Source organism: Lichenostomus cassidix, chromosome 3, assembly GCF_008360975.1.
Source record: "Lichenostomus cassidix isolate B80296 chromosome 3, HeHo_3.0, whole genome shotgun sequence".
Lineage (NCBI taxonomy): Eukaryota > Metazoa > Chordata > Aves > Passeriformes > Meliphagidae > Lichenostomus > Lichenostomus cassidix.
The window spans coordinates 94,753,164-94,770,820 of NC_139483.1; the positions used below are offsets into that span (position 1 = coordinate 94,753,164).

At 38.4% G+C, this 17,657-nt stretch overlaps 1 long non-coding RNA gene across 1 annotated transcript in view; it reads right to left on the reverse strand.

Moving 5' to 3' along the window:
• Positions 1 to 17,657, reverse strand: part of LOC146440241 (uncharacterized) — a 51,893-nt gene that overhangs the window by 6,796 nt on the left and 27,440 nt on the right. The window contains exon 2 of the long non-coding RNA XR_014851381.1: positions 10,435 to 10,626. This is a non-coding gene — a long non-coding RNA (uncharacterized LOC146440241). The remainder of the gene's footprint in view (positions 1 to 10,434; positions 10,627 to 17,657) is intronic.

Below are 17,657 nucleotides of genomic sequence, written 5' to 3' on the forward strand. Positions count from 1 at the left end.
AAAAGGCAGAAAGCAGCAATTTAACTCAGTAACGTGGTATGCCCTGGTCCGCTCAGCAGGCTTAGGGGAAGGCTGTTTGATTTACTCTGGGCAGCAAGCAGGAGAAAAAAGAAAACTCTCAAACGTTTTACTTGCAAACTTTACTTTACTTTATTTGCAAACTTTAGAATATTAAGGTACAATAGGGTACTGGGCAAATTTTAAAATGTAGCCATTTTGATTAGAAATGCAACAATATAAAAGCATAAAAATAACACGTAAGAAAATGCATGATGGAAAAGAAAGAGAGAGAAAGGATAAGAGTAGAAATGTGTATGGTCTCCACCCTTGGATCCACAAAGAAGACTCAATTGTCTCAATTTTGATGCTGTTGGTCAAAATGACAGTCACAGTCCTGATCTGTTGGGGTGGGGGAAACCCATGAAACACAAATTAATATGGTGGATTAATATGATGCTCAGGCTCAGTGGGGATGCCAAGGCACCTCACTGGGGTGGGGAGTTTAACACTGGATGATGTAATACTGTGGATCGTGGGATGCTTTGGGAGTCTTTGACACCTTCTAAGACGTGACAGCTGTCTCTTATGTGTCAGGGTAGTTGTGTCAGTCACAGCCCATCAGAAGGGATGAACACCTTCAGGCTTATGGTCTGTACTTTCCCTAAGGGGAGTTTTCACAGCTAAGCCAATTCTGTAAGGACATTAGTGTGATAAAAAGCACTGTCCCACCTCTCAGGATTTATCTTTGTTTGTCAAAAATTCTGCAGTGAGTAGGTGAGCAAATGAGGGCCATTTTCAATATAATTTTCTAAACAACATCAGAAAGGCATGCAGGTTGTAGCACACAGTGGTGAGATGTAATGGAGTTGAGTACATATTCTACTCATCATCCTCTAGCAGAGTAATCCAGAACACAATAGCATCTAGAACATCCTCTGGAGCAATCCATGAACAATTTTCTTCTATACTCTGTCAAAGTCAGTCTGCTGCAATGCCTATCAGTCTATTAATAGCACTGAGACTGAGGACACCATGGCAGCCACTTATTTAATTTCTTAGGGATATATCATTTTTAATGAACAAGTATATGAGAAAGTTACACTTTCTTCCCTCTCCAAACTTTCTCACTTCATTATAACATTTATATTTTGATCTTACAGAACCTATTTTCCCTATAGGTTGTAAAACATCCATTAGGAACTATTCAATGTATGAATAAATAATCAATCCTCTCTAAGCTATAATGTATGTTAGTGGCACCACAAATATATTGATCTCAACCATGTACTTATCAGCATGGTTGTCTATATCAACACATGTAAAAAAATTGCAGTGGACAACGGCTGGAAAACTACTCAGGACAGAGAAAGGAGAAACTTCAACAAAAGGTTTTACCAGAATTTGCATAATTACAAGCTTCACAAAGAGATAAGACTCCTGTCTCTGCTTCTGTTTCAAATGTCTACCATATTGCATGATCAGAGGTTATGCATCTGATCCCAGTTCTCCCATATGCTAGCCAGAGTTTACCCATTTGTTTTTGGGATGGCTGCTGGCTTTCCCATCCTCGTGTCCTTTATTCTACTTCCAGCTGCCCTGAACAGTGATCAATAAATTACCAGTCTGCTGCAGTTTCCTAACTCACTTCTGCTCCTACCAAAAAAAAAAAAAAATCTTTTTCTTATTCTTTTTAAATTTTTTATTACTCAGATCAATACACTCAGAGTTCTGTGTCTGTCTCGCCTCCACTCAGCAGAGCCAGCCAGTGTGAGGATCAGTGGGTTTTTCAGTAATGTCCTTGCTAAGACAGCAATTTTTTTCCCCCACATGTTCCTCCTAATGACTCCCTCTGAGATGCCAGGGTGGCCTTGCTTCCCTCCACCACAACTCGCTGTCTCTCTCCTGCCATGTCTGCTTTACAAAACGACGCCTTCCAATTTTAGGCCCATTTCTTCCCCCACAAGTAGTGAATGCTCTGTTAATCTTTAGGAATGGTCCTCCCAAGAAGGCTGTAACTTCTATTTTAAGGAAGATTACAGTCTGGGTGAATGAATTTTATGACTGCAGTTAGTACTATTTCTAATCTGCCTTTGTTATCTAAGGTTTGGTAGAAGGTCACAGAAGTTTAAATTCTGGACTACCTTGCCAGAAATCATCTGCCTGAAGAGTTTTAAACTGCCCATCCTTTTACAGATCTGATCCTGCATGTGTTCTGGGTTTACAGAAGCCCTCATATCCATAGAAGAATTTTCTATTAATATTTCATATACTCGTCAGACTTCATATAGTTCCTTCATCTCCACGTGTTTAGAAAGCTGCATTTTTCATAATTCCCATACAAGATTCTGCCTAAAACACAACAACAACAATTGAGAAATATAATTCTAGGCATTCAATCCAATATGTACAGTGCTTTTACTAGAGAAACTGCATAATTATAAAGCCAACTGAAAAGAATCCATGATGCTAATACACAAAATATTCTGGAAAAAAAATCTCCTTCTCCTCTTCCTCTCTTCCAAAGACTCCTATTAAGCTTGCAAAAAAACCAAAAAAATTCAAGTGTTAAAGGCATGTTCCAACAAACAGTAAACAAATCATCACAGATAAAATAAGTTTCATTTGTGTTAAAGTACTATTAAGATTACTTCCACTAACATGAAATCCAGATTTGGGAATTAGAGCTGAAATTTAATCAGAAATGGAGTATTGTTGTCCCTGGAAAAAAAATGTGTATTTTCATTCTACATTAAGGAAAGGAGGAAGTAAAGTTAAAAGGAAATTTGTTTGAAACAATCTTAGATTTGTAGAATCACCACAGTTTCTTAAAACTGGCATCCCAGCACTGGCTTGTTCAATGAATTATGATTTCTTTCTTTTATAGTACATTTAAAATCACTTGATCTAACAAATTAATAAAAATACTATTTTTTAAAAAATTGGTGTTAATATGCCAATAACATAGCAAATATATTGTGTAATTTTTTTTTGCTGTATTCCTTGATTAAGTATAAGGCTATAAAAAGTAAATAGCTCATTTAATGTTCAACTTTTCATGTTTAAATTTTATGAGATTTGAATTATATTTTAAGGAAACTCACTGGAAACCCTATAATTTCCTTAAAAAAAAATCAGTCCAATGCAATGTCTAATAAAAGGCAGGACACTATTTCAAATTTAGGAGATTAAATGTACTGGGCATCTGAATCTAATCCAGTATTTACATTATTAAAATGGATACCCAGAAAAAACAAGCAATAATTTATATATACAACTTTAGGTACCAAAGTTTGAAAAATGACCTAAAAATCTACATAAAAGGATGAAAAAAGTCTTCAATCAGTATGCATAAACTGTGGCTGCCTCTGATAGGTGACTCTGATAAAATAAAGGCAGCAGGTCAGGAGAATATTTTTGCCCTGAGGTGTTCACCACCAAACTGAAAGCTCAGGGGGTAGTTTGAGGACCAAGAAGACAATTTTTTCCCTGTCAAGTGCAATTGTACTGTACAAGTATTCTCATATGCGCTGATCTAAGATTATGATTTTGTTATGAAAACAGGACAGTTACCTCCAGAGTAGCATAAGATCATTCTTTACCAAATGTCACTGTGAGCACAGGTAAATGCAATTGAAAAAATTACTCTTCCAGAATCAACTAGAATCAATCTTTGAAATTATGTCATAGGAAAAAAAATTCTCATGAACAACTAGAAAAAATTTCCTCTGAGATTTATTTAATGAAAAGCTGCAACTATAGCTAGCTTCACAAAAGTGTATGTCACCATACAGGAGAAACCCACATCTAATTATTCACCAGAAAATGGCCTCTCTGACATGAAACAGGGAAAATTGTTTCATAAATCAATTTTGCGCTAACCTTCTAAACAAAAATGCACCACACATTTGAGATGCAATTACTTTGCCTTGTACATCACAGGATAAGGTGACTTGCTATTCAATGGAAGGAGAGGTGAGAGTTGCTCTCTGTTCTGTGCACTGTACATGACAATCTATTATCAGAGAAATTATAAACATTCACAACAAATACATGGTCCTCGACCCTCATGCACAGGCTCATCTAAAACCCCTCCATGCAGCATTTCTTCACACCAGGGCCAGTGACAAGCTCAGCACCATCCCACAGCAGCAAATGCTCTCTGTGCTTGCTTATCCACCTCCCACTGAGCACACCACATAAATAATTTAGACCCAGCCCTTTGTTGTGTATATGGTTAATGGACACTTGCATCTGCTTTCCAGGAGCTTCTGGAGGGAAGAGTACTTAAGCCAGAAGCCCTAATTTTTTGCTCTTTTAGTATTATTTTTATTATATTATTATCTTCTTCAAATAAGAAAATAATCATAAGGAAAAATCAGTGTATACTTCTAAAGAAAGGATTAGGCAAACACTACTATTTATATGGTCTTGATACACCTGCACTATTTGTCCCACTTCCTAAAACTGTGTTAGGGAGTTTACAATGAGGTACATAAATGAATAGGTCTTGTCTGAATTTCAGGGAGCAGTATGAAAAGACAGTCAGAGATGGGAGGTGGTAAGTCAAGCTGGTTTTGGTTGGGAAAGGGTTAATGTTCTTCACAGTAGCTGTTGAGGGGCTGTGTTTTTCATTTGTGCCCAAAACAGCATTGATAATAGAGATTTTTTAGATCTTGCTGAGCAGTGGTCACAGAGTCAAGACCTTCTGCTCCTCAGCCCACCACACCAGCAAGGATGCTGGGGGTGCACAAGGAGTGGGAGGGAGCACAGCCAGGACAGCTGATCCTAGCTGATCCAAGGAATATCCCAGTGTCATGGGCAAAAGAGGGGCAAGTAGGAGGAAGGTGAGAGGGATATTTGGATTGATGGTGTTTGTCTTCTCAAGTCTCCATTATGCATGATGGAATCCTGCTTTCCTGCAATGGTTGTACACCTGCTCATTGGAAATGGTGAATGAATTCCCTTGTTTTGCTTTGCTTGCAAGTGACTTTTTCTTTAGCTACTGAACAGTCTTTAGCTCAACCCGTGAGTTTTCTCTCTTTTACCTTTCTGATTCTCCCCCTCCATCCCATCAGATAAGTGACTGAGTGGCTGTGTGGGCCTGGGGTTAAATCCTGACACAAGCTGATGGCTTACAGCAATCCCACCCCTCAGATTTAAAGGGGTCTTAAATGCTCCTACTTCTACACATACAGTCTAGATGTATTTGTTTTCTGTGCATGTGCTCTAGTCATCAGAATCACGTTTTCCTCTTTACTATACTTGTTTCTTTACATCATATGGAAATTTGCTTGGCCAGCTCACTCCACATGAAAGGGAAGGTTTGGATGAAACTCTTTTAAACCTGATTTTCTCTCACAGTACCAAGAGCACACAGGAGCAAATCCTTCAGCCAGCTGTGAACTCAGGCCCAGCAAGTCCAAAGCTGCCTTGGGAAGAAGTTGCTTTTTACCAACATCTTGTGGTCAACAGAAGTTAAATAAGCTGAAGTGTTTTCTGGATGAGACAGCTATAAATCAATAAATAAGGAATTAGAGGGATATTCAAAAAGAAGGTGTCAACATGGGAACACACAGACAAGTCAGTGCGAATGAAGGAAGCTGGTGGGTTTACCAGAGATGATGCTTTTTGCATAATACAACAGTTTATACTTTCAAAGGGATAAACACAAAGATGAAAATTTATTTGCTTAAATCCAAGCTCATTAAATAGTAAATATCTAATTACTAATAGTTAATTTAGGTAATCTTTTTGGAGGAGGGATTAAATTTACAAAACTGCTCGGCTTTGCCCTGCCAAATATCACACTGACACACTAACAATTTCTTTACTTCATTACTAATTTTTGTTTTGAACCCTGAGGCTATGGTTTCTATACTGCAGTGTTGGGATAAATTCACCACTCATTTAAAATATACAATTCTGCATATGACTATATTATTTACAAGTGATAATATTAACACTATTAATATTGAAGATAAATTAATAAATACCATTGCTGGCACGAAATAGGTGAACTACAAGGGTTGAAATATATGGATTGTAGTCACTTCATCATCTGGTGTCAAAGCAAAAAGCATTGTGCCTTTCTTCATCACATCATCCTATTCCACTTTTGTCCTTATATATATTATGTCTGCTTTTGTGGCACATGATATGCATTCAATTAAGTAATAGCACTCCAGATGTGGTAAGTGCTCTACTCTAGCTTTACATTGCAGCACAATGTGCCACATATTAGCAAACTAGACAATGATCTGATTTACAATGTATATTGCTCTAAATGTGAAAACACTGCTCATACACTGCATTTTTTGAATCTATCACTTAGTCTTCTACTACTCTTACCTGACTTTAAAAACTGTAGGAATTACACAGTGAAAACAACTTGAAAGTTCCCAGCATCCTGCAGGAGATGAGGCATTGTAATGCACATCCTCAATTCTCTGCAGGATTCAGCAGACTGTAAATCTGTCAGGGCAGAGTCTGCAGGGAAACTGTACTTTTCAGCCATCTCTGTTGTATATAATCCACATTATATGATGCAATAAGATATAAAATTGTCAGAATAATCCAGAGTTGTTCTCTCTTTGCTTAAAATTATATGAGCAGAGAAAAGAAGACTAAAGTAGGGGTTGTATGTTTTTGGAGCTGAAATCATATTGGCAACATGATGCATCATAAATTTTAAGCCATCAGCTGTCATGGCTGATCTTGTACAGGTGCTGAACAGTATGCATTTGTGCTAAAATAACACCACATAATATACCAGCTCTGGTAAGTGTCAGTCCATGCTTTTATCTAGACAGAGTAAACAGAAAAAAGAGAAGCATAGAGCATTGTGAACACTCACAACTTTAAATAAATGCTTGGAAATAAAACCTTAATAATAATAATACTGACTTCAGTAAATCAATAACTTTACAGATCCTGGGGAGATGGCATTGCCCAACAACATTTCTTCAGAAAGTACACCAGCACAGCCACATCTCCAGATTTTGGCAAATATGCATTGTGACAGAATCATCAGTCTGGCTGTAAGTCAGATTCCCCTCCTTTCCCAACTTCTACCCACAACTCCTGTCTGAAGGGGTTTTTAGGCAGGATCATCTCTCACCCTCTCTGGAAACCTCTCAAACAATAAAGCCCACAGAACCCTAGCAGCTCCCCTTTGGTACCATGAGAAGAAATAGCAGCATAGGGTGGGATGGATAGGAACTGCTCAGTCCAACCTTGCTGCAGCCAGAATGGCTGTATCTGCCCATGTCTTTATACAAAACTTAAAATGTAAACTAGTTATACCAGGTTCACATTTTTGGCCATTGTTTGAGGTTTAGAGGTGCAGAGGCCAAAAGGTGACAACTTCCATTACAAGGTTATTACTTGCAGCTCACGCACAGAAGTAGCTCCAGAAATGCAAACTTCAGGGCCACACCTCACTCCTGCCTTTAGGATAGCTGCTGCTGCTTCCTCCCACAGAAATTTCCCATCCCATTAGTACAATAAATGATTTCTATTACAACAGTAATGCAAAATCACAACCCAAGAAATATTAGCACCAAAAGAAGTCTCTATTTCTCACTCTCTTTAAACTTAACAGTGAATTCAGTGCTTGTCAAAATTATTGGAATCATAGTCCTTTCATACACAGGTCAGGCAGCCTGGCTGCAGGACTGGAAGAATCCAAGAGTTTCCACACTCACTTTGACCAGGTGTAAGGAATGGCCACAGGAGTGGTTGTTTATCAAGCTGGTCAGGACAAGTGTTTATTTTTATTGCACTGAGCACCTCTGCATTGTTGTAGATCCAAGAATTACAAACTTTCTCATCATTTAAGAACTAACTTCTGATTTAAAAGAAACCAGTGGTTACTTGGCTGTTCTTATAATGGGACCAAGGTTTAGTCTTAACTGACTGGCTTCCATAACATGAAAACCAAAGGATGGTGAGTAAGGCCAAGTGGGTGATTTCTTACTTTCATTTAGTCCCTGGAAATGGGTTGGAGCAATCACAAGAGTGAAGAAAGCAGATTAGAATTTGTAGATCCCCTTCAATCCCATTGCAGACAAAGCTCCAGCCCCATCTGCCAGTCCCACTGTTGCAGCCCACCAGCTCCTCCAGCCTGCTGGCAGAAGGGTTTGTGTGGCCATCTCCCCACCACCCCTGGCAGAGCCAGCCAGGCTAGCCAATACTGATTATTTCAACTCTCAGGCTCATTTGGCTCATTTTAACCGAGATGGGTTTGGATGCAATTACGGCAGCAAGTCACCAGCAGAGCTGCGATAGAGGCAGCCCTCACCTCAGCAAAGGGAAGGTTATGGGCAGCTGGGGATGCCTGGAGGCATCACCTCCTCAACTGGCCCCAGAACACCTGGAAAGGGTGCACAGACACCAGCTGAGTCTCACTGGGGGAGCCCAGTTCAAACTAATTACTGCACAGGCAATCAAACAATCATCAGCTGATAACCACTTTTGGATGTCATGGATCCGGCTGATTCACACAAGAGACCAGAGCTGAAACTCTCTGTAGTCGATAATCAAAGCTCTGAGCCTGCTAATTCCCTTCTGTTAACACTGCCTACGCCTGCACAAACACATGCACACATTTTCTCTCTCTTTTCCCTTTGTCTGCCACCTTGAGCTGGAGCTGCAGATCCGAGACAGGGCAGGGTGAGCTGTCTCTATTCTCTGCAATTATCCTGACATGCAGTGAAACCCACCTCTAGGTATTAGGGCCTGGAACATTACCAATGGTAGCAAAATTAAAAGGGTGATGCTGTATTTTTATAACCCAGGCAAGAAAAAAAGCACCTCTACAGTTAAAAAAAAACCCTTACAATATATGTCATCAATGAGCACAAGATATCCTGGTAGGCTTATGCTTGAAAGATGCAAGCACAGGGGTTCTTGTGTATGTTTGCAAAGCAGACTACTTAGCATAAAAAGATTCTGTTCTGTTTGTGCAAGAAGCAATGGGCCATTCTTTACTTTTCTATGGCATTATGATTTCCAACCCTCATTGTCTATCACTTTCTGGGTATTAAATTACTGCTTCTTTAGCAAAGGTTCACATTCACAGGACTTAGCACCTTCCTTTCAAACTTTCATCAGTGTATTTAGAATAAATCTTACAACAAAATTTACCTAGTGTACTACCACACAATGGTATTACTTCTACATGGCCAAAAGTTTTAGAAAAAGGGTTTTTTTTAGAAGGATTCAGTCACAAAATTCAGTCACAAAAGTGAGTAGCAGCCAACAGTTCTGATAAGAAAAGAGGAGACCTGAGGCATGACTCAGTTGAGACTTGATTGAAAGTCTCAGCTGTGGTAACGAGTAGAGAGCTTCAGCAGCGAGGAAGAATGCAGGCACCTCCCTGAAGAATTTAACAAGGAAATCCACTCCCCAGTGAAATTAAATTGGAATGTCTACATATGAGGAAGCCAGGTTCAATACCTCAATAGTGGCAAAATCTTGTGTTGATTTTTTTTCTAACTTCAGCTGAAGTTAATCAGAAAGCACTCAGACTTGCATCCCAAGTCTCTTGTCCTGCAGAAATTAGCTGGAATCCCAGAAAAGCCAGGAAGGCAGGAAAATACAATGTCTTTTCAGTCATACTAACAGGGCTAGCCCTATCACTAGTTTAAACCCAAAGAAAATCAGCTTGTACAATGGTTGCAGTTGTCAGTGCCAGAAAGGAACAAAACGATCCACGAGGTCACCATCAGCTCAATATCATTTTATCTGTGCAAGCTTAAATTTACTTACTATGAGTCTGTGACTCATAAAAGCATGTTGCTATAGCTTTTCAGGATGAAGGGCAACAGGTTTGATTCTGCTTAATTAAAAGTAACCAGCAGATTTATGTAGACTTGTACAGGAATAAGACAGCCCTAAATTACTAAATTAAACAGGTATTACAATGCCAGCAAAAGAGAAAGAGAAAAAAAAAAAAAAGGTAATTTTTCAAGGAAACAGCTAAAATAGCTATAAAAATAGAGAAAAAAAAATTACCAGCAGACTTTGTTAAATAGAAAGCACTTCTTTGTTTAAGTATGGATGCATTGATTTCCAGCAACTTTTCCAAAAGCATTTGAATGACTTGGGAACTTAAGATCATTACACGGTTTTGGAAAACTTCTTATCTTAAATCAGATTGCATAAAAATCTGTTAAAAATTCAAGGGATGGACAGACAGATGTCCAAATCAGTTTCTTTTCTGCATTCCTTGCTTGCAGCTTCTCCCTCTGTTAGCTGCCTTTTTTACTCTCACTTTTTTGGCAAATAAAAAAAAAATTAAAAAAGAAAGGAAAAAAGCAGCACTCAGACATGCAGCCTGGTTCAAAGCTCTGGTGGGTAGCAGGGAAATACTTTAGAGATCAGGTGAAATGAATTCAAGATGAGTGAAAATGGTCTTTGGTTCTGCTCTGCTACCTTTTACTGAAGATTCACTGCAGAGACGTGAATCATCTCCATCCATGCTGTGCTTTGCTTCTTGCAGGCATTTTTCACAGATCCCTCCTGCTTCTTTTGTCTCCCAGTGTCAGACACGGTGATTTACCATTGGTCACTGTGGCATTAAGGGTTTACTACCAGTTAGAGCAAGTGTGAAGGAAAAGGAACCTGCTGAAAAATAAATAAATACCATAATGGGAGACACTTTGTAATAAGGAATAACAATTGGGTAATAAAGACCAGGAAAAATGGGAAAGCACAGCTTCTGTTCAATTGGCTTACAGCAAAAAAACCAACATTTTTTACTTTAGATCTACTACAATCTCCGCTTAAAGAAAACTGAGAACAAAATTAGATTCAGGAAACTGGGCCCTTTGTCTTTTTAGAAAGAAATCTCCTTCCCAGACAGAATGAACAATGAAATAGAAATAGGGTAAAAAATATATATTTTTATTAATGCATTAATAATCAAACAGATTTAATTGTATAAGACACTAATGGAAGCCATTGTTTACAAAAAAGGCAAACATCAACATGATAAAATGCTAGTTTTATAAAGCATGTGAAACTTCAGCTCTCTTCTCCAAGTTTTCCCCTCAAAAAATAAATAAAGATCATGTATTGAATATAACAACTGTGATTCTATTTAGAAAATCTAAATCACTGTTTTTTAGAGAATTTGAAAGACCTAAGAGTGGTACCTGCAGTCTTAAATTTTATTCCTTCCTTCAGGGACTGTAAATAATTTTTGTATTTATGTGAAAAGAGATAGCAGGAAAAAATGAGAAATACATAGAAGAAATATGCATACTTATGTTAAAACTCTTAGATGTGTCCCTGAGGTCTTTTAAACTCTCAAAAAATACTTCAGCCAAACCTGGTGTGCACAAAGGCCTGAGGATTGAAGAAAACAAAAAAAAAAAAAAAAAGAAAGAAAGAATTAAAAACCTAACAAAACCAAAGCAAATATAGCAAATTATTTCTGAGACTTTTTAAAGTTCTGTTGGACAATAAAACAAAAACTACAGATGATACCAGGCTCCATTCCAACAAATACCATATTAATTAACTTTGTGATAGTGTTTAAAACATTTTCTGATTTTTCAAGGAAGCATGTAAGTGTGAAGGGCCAGTGCTCATTTGTCATTAGTTAGATGGCTGTTATTTTCAGGGCAACTCATTGTGCCTATGATGGTTTTGGAGCATATTTCCCAAAAGATATTCTTCAAAATGTCATTCCAAGTGAAGAAGTGTTGGATATATGAAGGCAGCACTGTTTCCCTAGAGCTTTTATGTTCTGGGTCTACTCATGGTTTGGACCCAAGGACTTAGTTTATTCTCTCCCTAAACTAGGGGGTACCGTGGGTTGATGCTGGCCCAATGCCAGGCACCCATGAAAGCCTCTCACTCACTTCCCTCTGCAGCTGCACAGAGGAGAGAAAATTTAATGAAAGTCTCATGAGCTGAGATAAGGACTGGGAGAGATAGCTCATCAAATACCATCATGGGCAAAGCAGGCTCAACTTAGAACTTAACATTACCACCATCTCTAATTGGCCCAACCCTGGCCAGGAGCCTGTCTTCTTCTCACAGAAGTCACCTCGGTGGGCCCTGCCCCGCTACCAAAAACCAGGCCATGCAAACCCACCACAAGGGGAAATAAACCCCTTTCATCATATAATTCCAAGGGATCTCTGAGATGTTGCACTGAAAGCCAGTAACTTTTGCTGCCGTTAGACCAATCCTTGGCGTAGTCTAGGCATAGGCATGATTCAAGGCACCCCTAGCCAGCCAAAATTTTTTGAGGCAGCCTCTCTGTTTCAGAGCATGAGACTTTTTATTTTTTTAAATCATCATGGATACAGGCTGCTGTACGCAGATGCTCTCATGACCCAATAACGGTCCTGGAAACATCCCTTTTAGTAGCACAACCATGGCCAGAGGTTCCCACACACCACAGCCAAGCCTTTCCTTTGAGACATCCCTCCTGGGAAGAGTTTGTGCTGTTCCTCCCAATAACTGCTCACTTCTTTTTTTCCTGTGGACTACATGAACTAGTGTTGAAGGCTACCACTCCAGGTTCTGCTGTGGAGACAGATCTGAGCCTGTTATTCGGCCATGGAATATATTACTCTTATTTTAGGTAATTTTCAAATTATTTCCTAACAGCAGGAAAAGCATAGGATGGAGACTGCAACACATGGCACGTGTATATCCACTTTCAGTCCCCAGGATCCCCTTTGCAAATGAGATCTTGTACTTTATAGAGCCTTGTTTTCCCAGTAGTAAACTATTTAAATGGATAACCACATTTAAGCTACTCCGGGGGAAGAGCCAATTTAAGAAAAATCATCCAGGAATTCCCTGCAAATGAGATGCTGCGTCTCCAAAGACTCTGCTCCTTACCATCTTGGTGACAGGTTTCTAACAGAGAATACCAGAAAGCTGGGAATTTGCCCATTACAACTTAAAATTAAGATGGTTGGAATTATATAGACAAAGAGGGATCTACCCCCCAGCCCCCCCAAAAAACGCCCCCAGAAAATAACCCTATGTATCTTTCACAACAAATAAAAAACAGTAACTACATTATAAACACTGACTACAGCAAGGTAGTGAAAGTTACTAGAGTCTTTCCCTATAAAATGAAACCATGTGATTAAGGTGCAGTTCTTTGGGGCACTTAGCTACTATAAGGGATTCTTAAGGATTCTGTACTGCACTTCAGTCACGGAAAGGTGGCTGATGGCCCAAGCCTGTCAGTGTTCCAGAGGCATTTGGAGAATGCCCTTAACAACATGTTTAACTGTCAATCAGCCCTGAAGGCACCAGGCAGTTGGACTAAATTATCTTTGTAGATCCCTTCCAACTGAAACAGTCTATCCCACATCTAGCTTTAATTTTAAAATATTTTTTAATAATTTTTAGACAAACTATTGTGATGCTGTTATTATCATTATATGTCTATTTTACACCGCTGTTGAAGTCAGCAGTAAACTATTACCTCATTATGTGGAATTCTGGGATATCAGATTCAGGATGTGGTTTGCATCCACAGTTGCATCTATTCACAGGTGTTCTATAGGCATTGAAACATATAAATCTACTGCATAACAAAAATTAAGCCTAGTGTTCACACAAAATTTTCAAGGGGCACTACCTAGTCTGGTCAGGATCTGCTATTCAGCCGTTTGAATTATTACAATGCAGAGGAAAGTGCAGCTTCCTCTTAGTGCACACAGGCATATGTTACCCAAGAATTGAGAGTGCTATCTACTGCAATAGTGAGGTGCCTCAAATTAGCCCAATGACTTAACTTTCTGTTCTGGTTGTTCTACATTCAAAAGTCACCCACAATGAATATGTTTATTTTTGATGGATTCAGTAGTCATTACTACTGCATTCATCAATTGGAGGCACTTCAAGATCACTGAAGTGTATTAATTGAAAAGGGTTAAATCAGCAGTCATCTCTGGAATTGCTCCTTTTCACTTTCTTTCTTGAACTAGCTGGCCTTGACATATTTGATTAAATCACTTGAATAGTATTTCATTGGTATTTCTAATTTATGCCACTATTCTGCTAACATCCATCCATGAATGATCAGGGCTAATTTCCATCTGTGGACATTCGAGAAACACTCCTTTATTCTTTACTGTTCGCTCTTCAAAGAGTGAAGGTGCTTCTACAATGGTTTGCTAACTCTGGAAGGTTGCCTGCCTTACTACAATTTCCAACACTGTTCATGTGAAGAAGAGTTAGGTATAGTGAATAAATGTATGCCAAACTGGCTACAGGTCTATGCGGGAGGTCCACAGAGATTAAGGAAACTTGTAGATCAATTTCAAGTAGTTCAAAGAGTCCTTAATTCCTGCACTTTGGAGATTTTGATTACAGCTTCCTTATCTACCAAACTGAAACCCTATTTGGTACAAGCAAAACTTCAAAAAGTAGAGCTTCTATTTGGCTCCTAGAAATAACATCGTTCCTTTTTTGGGCAACTACTGACCTGTTGGCCCTAGAGTCAGGAAGAAATATTAATTATATTCTCACTTTTAATCACATCAAGGAAGAGGTCAATTATCAAATAGCACCATAAACAGATTTACACAAATCAAAGCCTCCCTCTTTTAGAACCTGTTAAAAGCTTTAAGTAACAAATTCACAAAATCTATTTTGTTTTATTGTGGTGGAAACTTAGGAACTTTGCTATATCACTGCATGTTACTTGAAAATCAAAAGAACACAATTTACATCTAGAGTAGAGTGCTTGTCTACTGGTATCCTATGACAGTTAGCTAAGGATTCACCAGCCTGGCCAAAGTCAAGAGCCATAGCCATCCTTGGAATTTAAGAACCTGTTTGAAGTTGCCATTTGACTGACCTTCCTTGTCTTCTTAATGTCACACGAGGCACTGAACTGAAGAGTAAAGTCCAGCTAAATCCAAAACTGTGCTAAGAGCACTGCACATGCACTTCCTTCAATTTGCTTTTCTTCCTGTTGAGCATGACAAATTAATGGAGCACTCTGAAGTTTACTGACGCAAAGCACTCAGCTGGATTCTCTTCCAAATTCAAATGAACAGTATTCTTCTCTAGATCTTGATAACACTTTTAAGAAATGACGAAATTACCACCTTTCTGGTTTCTCTGAAATAAAGGTGAAACCAATTCAGAAATGCACTTTTCAGCTGTCTGTGCTAAAGCCACTCAGGGTCTCCTGCCAATCACTGAGAAGAGAGCTTATCTCAAGACCTCCCACCTCACATATATTATAATCACCACTTTATTCCTTGTCCAATATGGTAATTGCAGATACAGAACTGCAGATACTGACTAGTAGAAACAACCATTCTGTATGTACCAATTTGGTAGGACATGAACCAGCCTGAGTAGACAAACTGTCAGCCTAGTTATCAGCATCACATTATGCCCAGCAAACCTTTTGTTGCAAACACTGCTTTTTTTCACTGGGCATGTCTTCTGAAGTATCCTTTAAAGGATAAAGCCAATATGATTAAGTAAGGCTAGAGAAATTAAATACTCAGCTACTCTTTCATCAGGACATGACAGCCAGATACTGGATTAAACTACATAAAACCCTAGAAAAGAATTCTCAATCTGTAGTATTTTTTGCTGATCATGATAAATACCACTGGAGAAACCAAATGGAATTAATAATTGTCTCTCCATAAAATGACTTGGCTAGCCAGCAATAAGTGAGACCTAAGAGCATGTAAAAGGAAAAGCTTTCAATAGCTACTTCACATGCATACAGGACTGGGGGTACTCACTGACTGGGAAAAACATGGCCATGCCTGTAATTAAACACTCTTACCAGGATGGACGTGCACACAGGAGCCAAGTTAAAACTGCACAGGCAACATTAATTATGACTATTTCTGACTTTGAAACTAAAAATGCTCAACTAGATTAAAAGAACATGATTAAGACGGCAACATCATTTGGCAGTGGTACCATGAAAAAACAGGCACTATGATAAAAAGTGAACTCAACCTTAGCAGAAAAGAGAATCATAAGACAACACCTTTGGGTCATTGTAATTTTTTGTAATCATAAATGTAGATGATCTATGGAGCAAATACCAAAATTTAATAAAAAGTGTTAATTATAATAAAGAAACCATCTTGCAAAAACCAGCAACATCTATTCATCTGCTTTTTTAGTTAGTTGCTGCTTTTCAAACTATGTTTTCATTGTTTATCTATTCCACTTAGATGTAGTGTCCCACTTAGATATAATGTCCTCTAATCCATTTTTGTTTCCTGCATTATGTCCCTAGGTTTTTTGGTGAAAGGTGGAGTCAACACACAGATTTTTTTAAAACCTTAGTGAAATAAAAACACGCTGTTTGATGCATCAAAGGATTTATTTCCCAAACCTGACCTTAGTTGTTCACTGAGTATAACTGCTCATTCAGTACAATTTAGTCTTAGTACTGGTTGAAAGCCCTATACACATGCCAGAGAAAACATAAATTCCCCCATGCCATTCTTGTCCTGGAACAGCTAAGAATGGATTGACATTTTTGAAACACCCTAAGACCCCCAATTCAGCCATCGAGAGCACCTGTGAAGGGTCATACCTACACTCTCTTCTATTTAAGGATCTCTGAAACAATTGAAAGAACAAGTCTTCCCATCTGGTTTTGGAAGAATTTGAAGGAGGACATGAACCTGAACTGATGGCTTCAGGAATACACAGCCATGGCAAGGTCTGAGCAGAAGCCCATGAAAACAGTCTGCAAATAGAAAGCCTGAGACATTCCTTACTTTGCAGCAATTTGAGCATAGAAGAGAGCACAGACATTAACAAAGGAGTATCTGAAAAAACAAGAAAACACATGAGCAAAGGAGTGTTAGAAAACTAGACTCAGATAAGAAAGAGCTGTGTATTCTTTGCAAGGAGGACAAAAAAGATAACTGCATGAGATAAGCATTGATAGGAACAGGCCAAGGCAATAGTATCATGGCATAATTTCAGACCTATGTAAGAAAACATCTGAATTTACAATTCATAACTCTTTCCTTGTTTCAGTATGAATTATATATGTACATGAAGGATTGGTAAAATTTATTGACTTCTATACGGACAAGAGCTTATCTAGGTACATGTATAAAAATTAAGGACATTTTTCTTATCTCTTGCAATTATCTGCTACTGCTAGGTCTATAAACAGCTCTAGAGATTCATGTAAATTAGGTCAAAAGCTGGATTATTTTAATGTTGTATTATTATATATTGTAATATCATTGCAGCAAGAATCCATTCTGAGGAATTATCTGAAGCATACTGAAATCCTAAATAGTGTTTCCAAAGGATTCACTGAACAACAGGAGTTTTCCTGTTTCTGCTGCTAATACGTCCAGAGAAAAATCACAGAAAGCGCTCAGTATAGCCCTCAGAGAAGAATCCAGTCAAACAAGAATTTGCCCCAAGATGATGTGATAATGTGCAAAGGATGCCCCCCATCTCTGGCTACTGCTGTATCCTCTGAGGAATGGGATGAAAATACATTTCAAGTTGAATGGCTGACTTTTTAAGGGAATAAATTTTTAAATTTAATTAAGCTTTGTATTTTGTTGTTTCCCCTCCTCTGTGAATTAACCTGGAACAGCTTGCCATTTTTATGTTTTCACATAAATCACAAATCAGACATATAGTCTGTTTCTCAGCAAGTT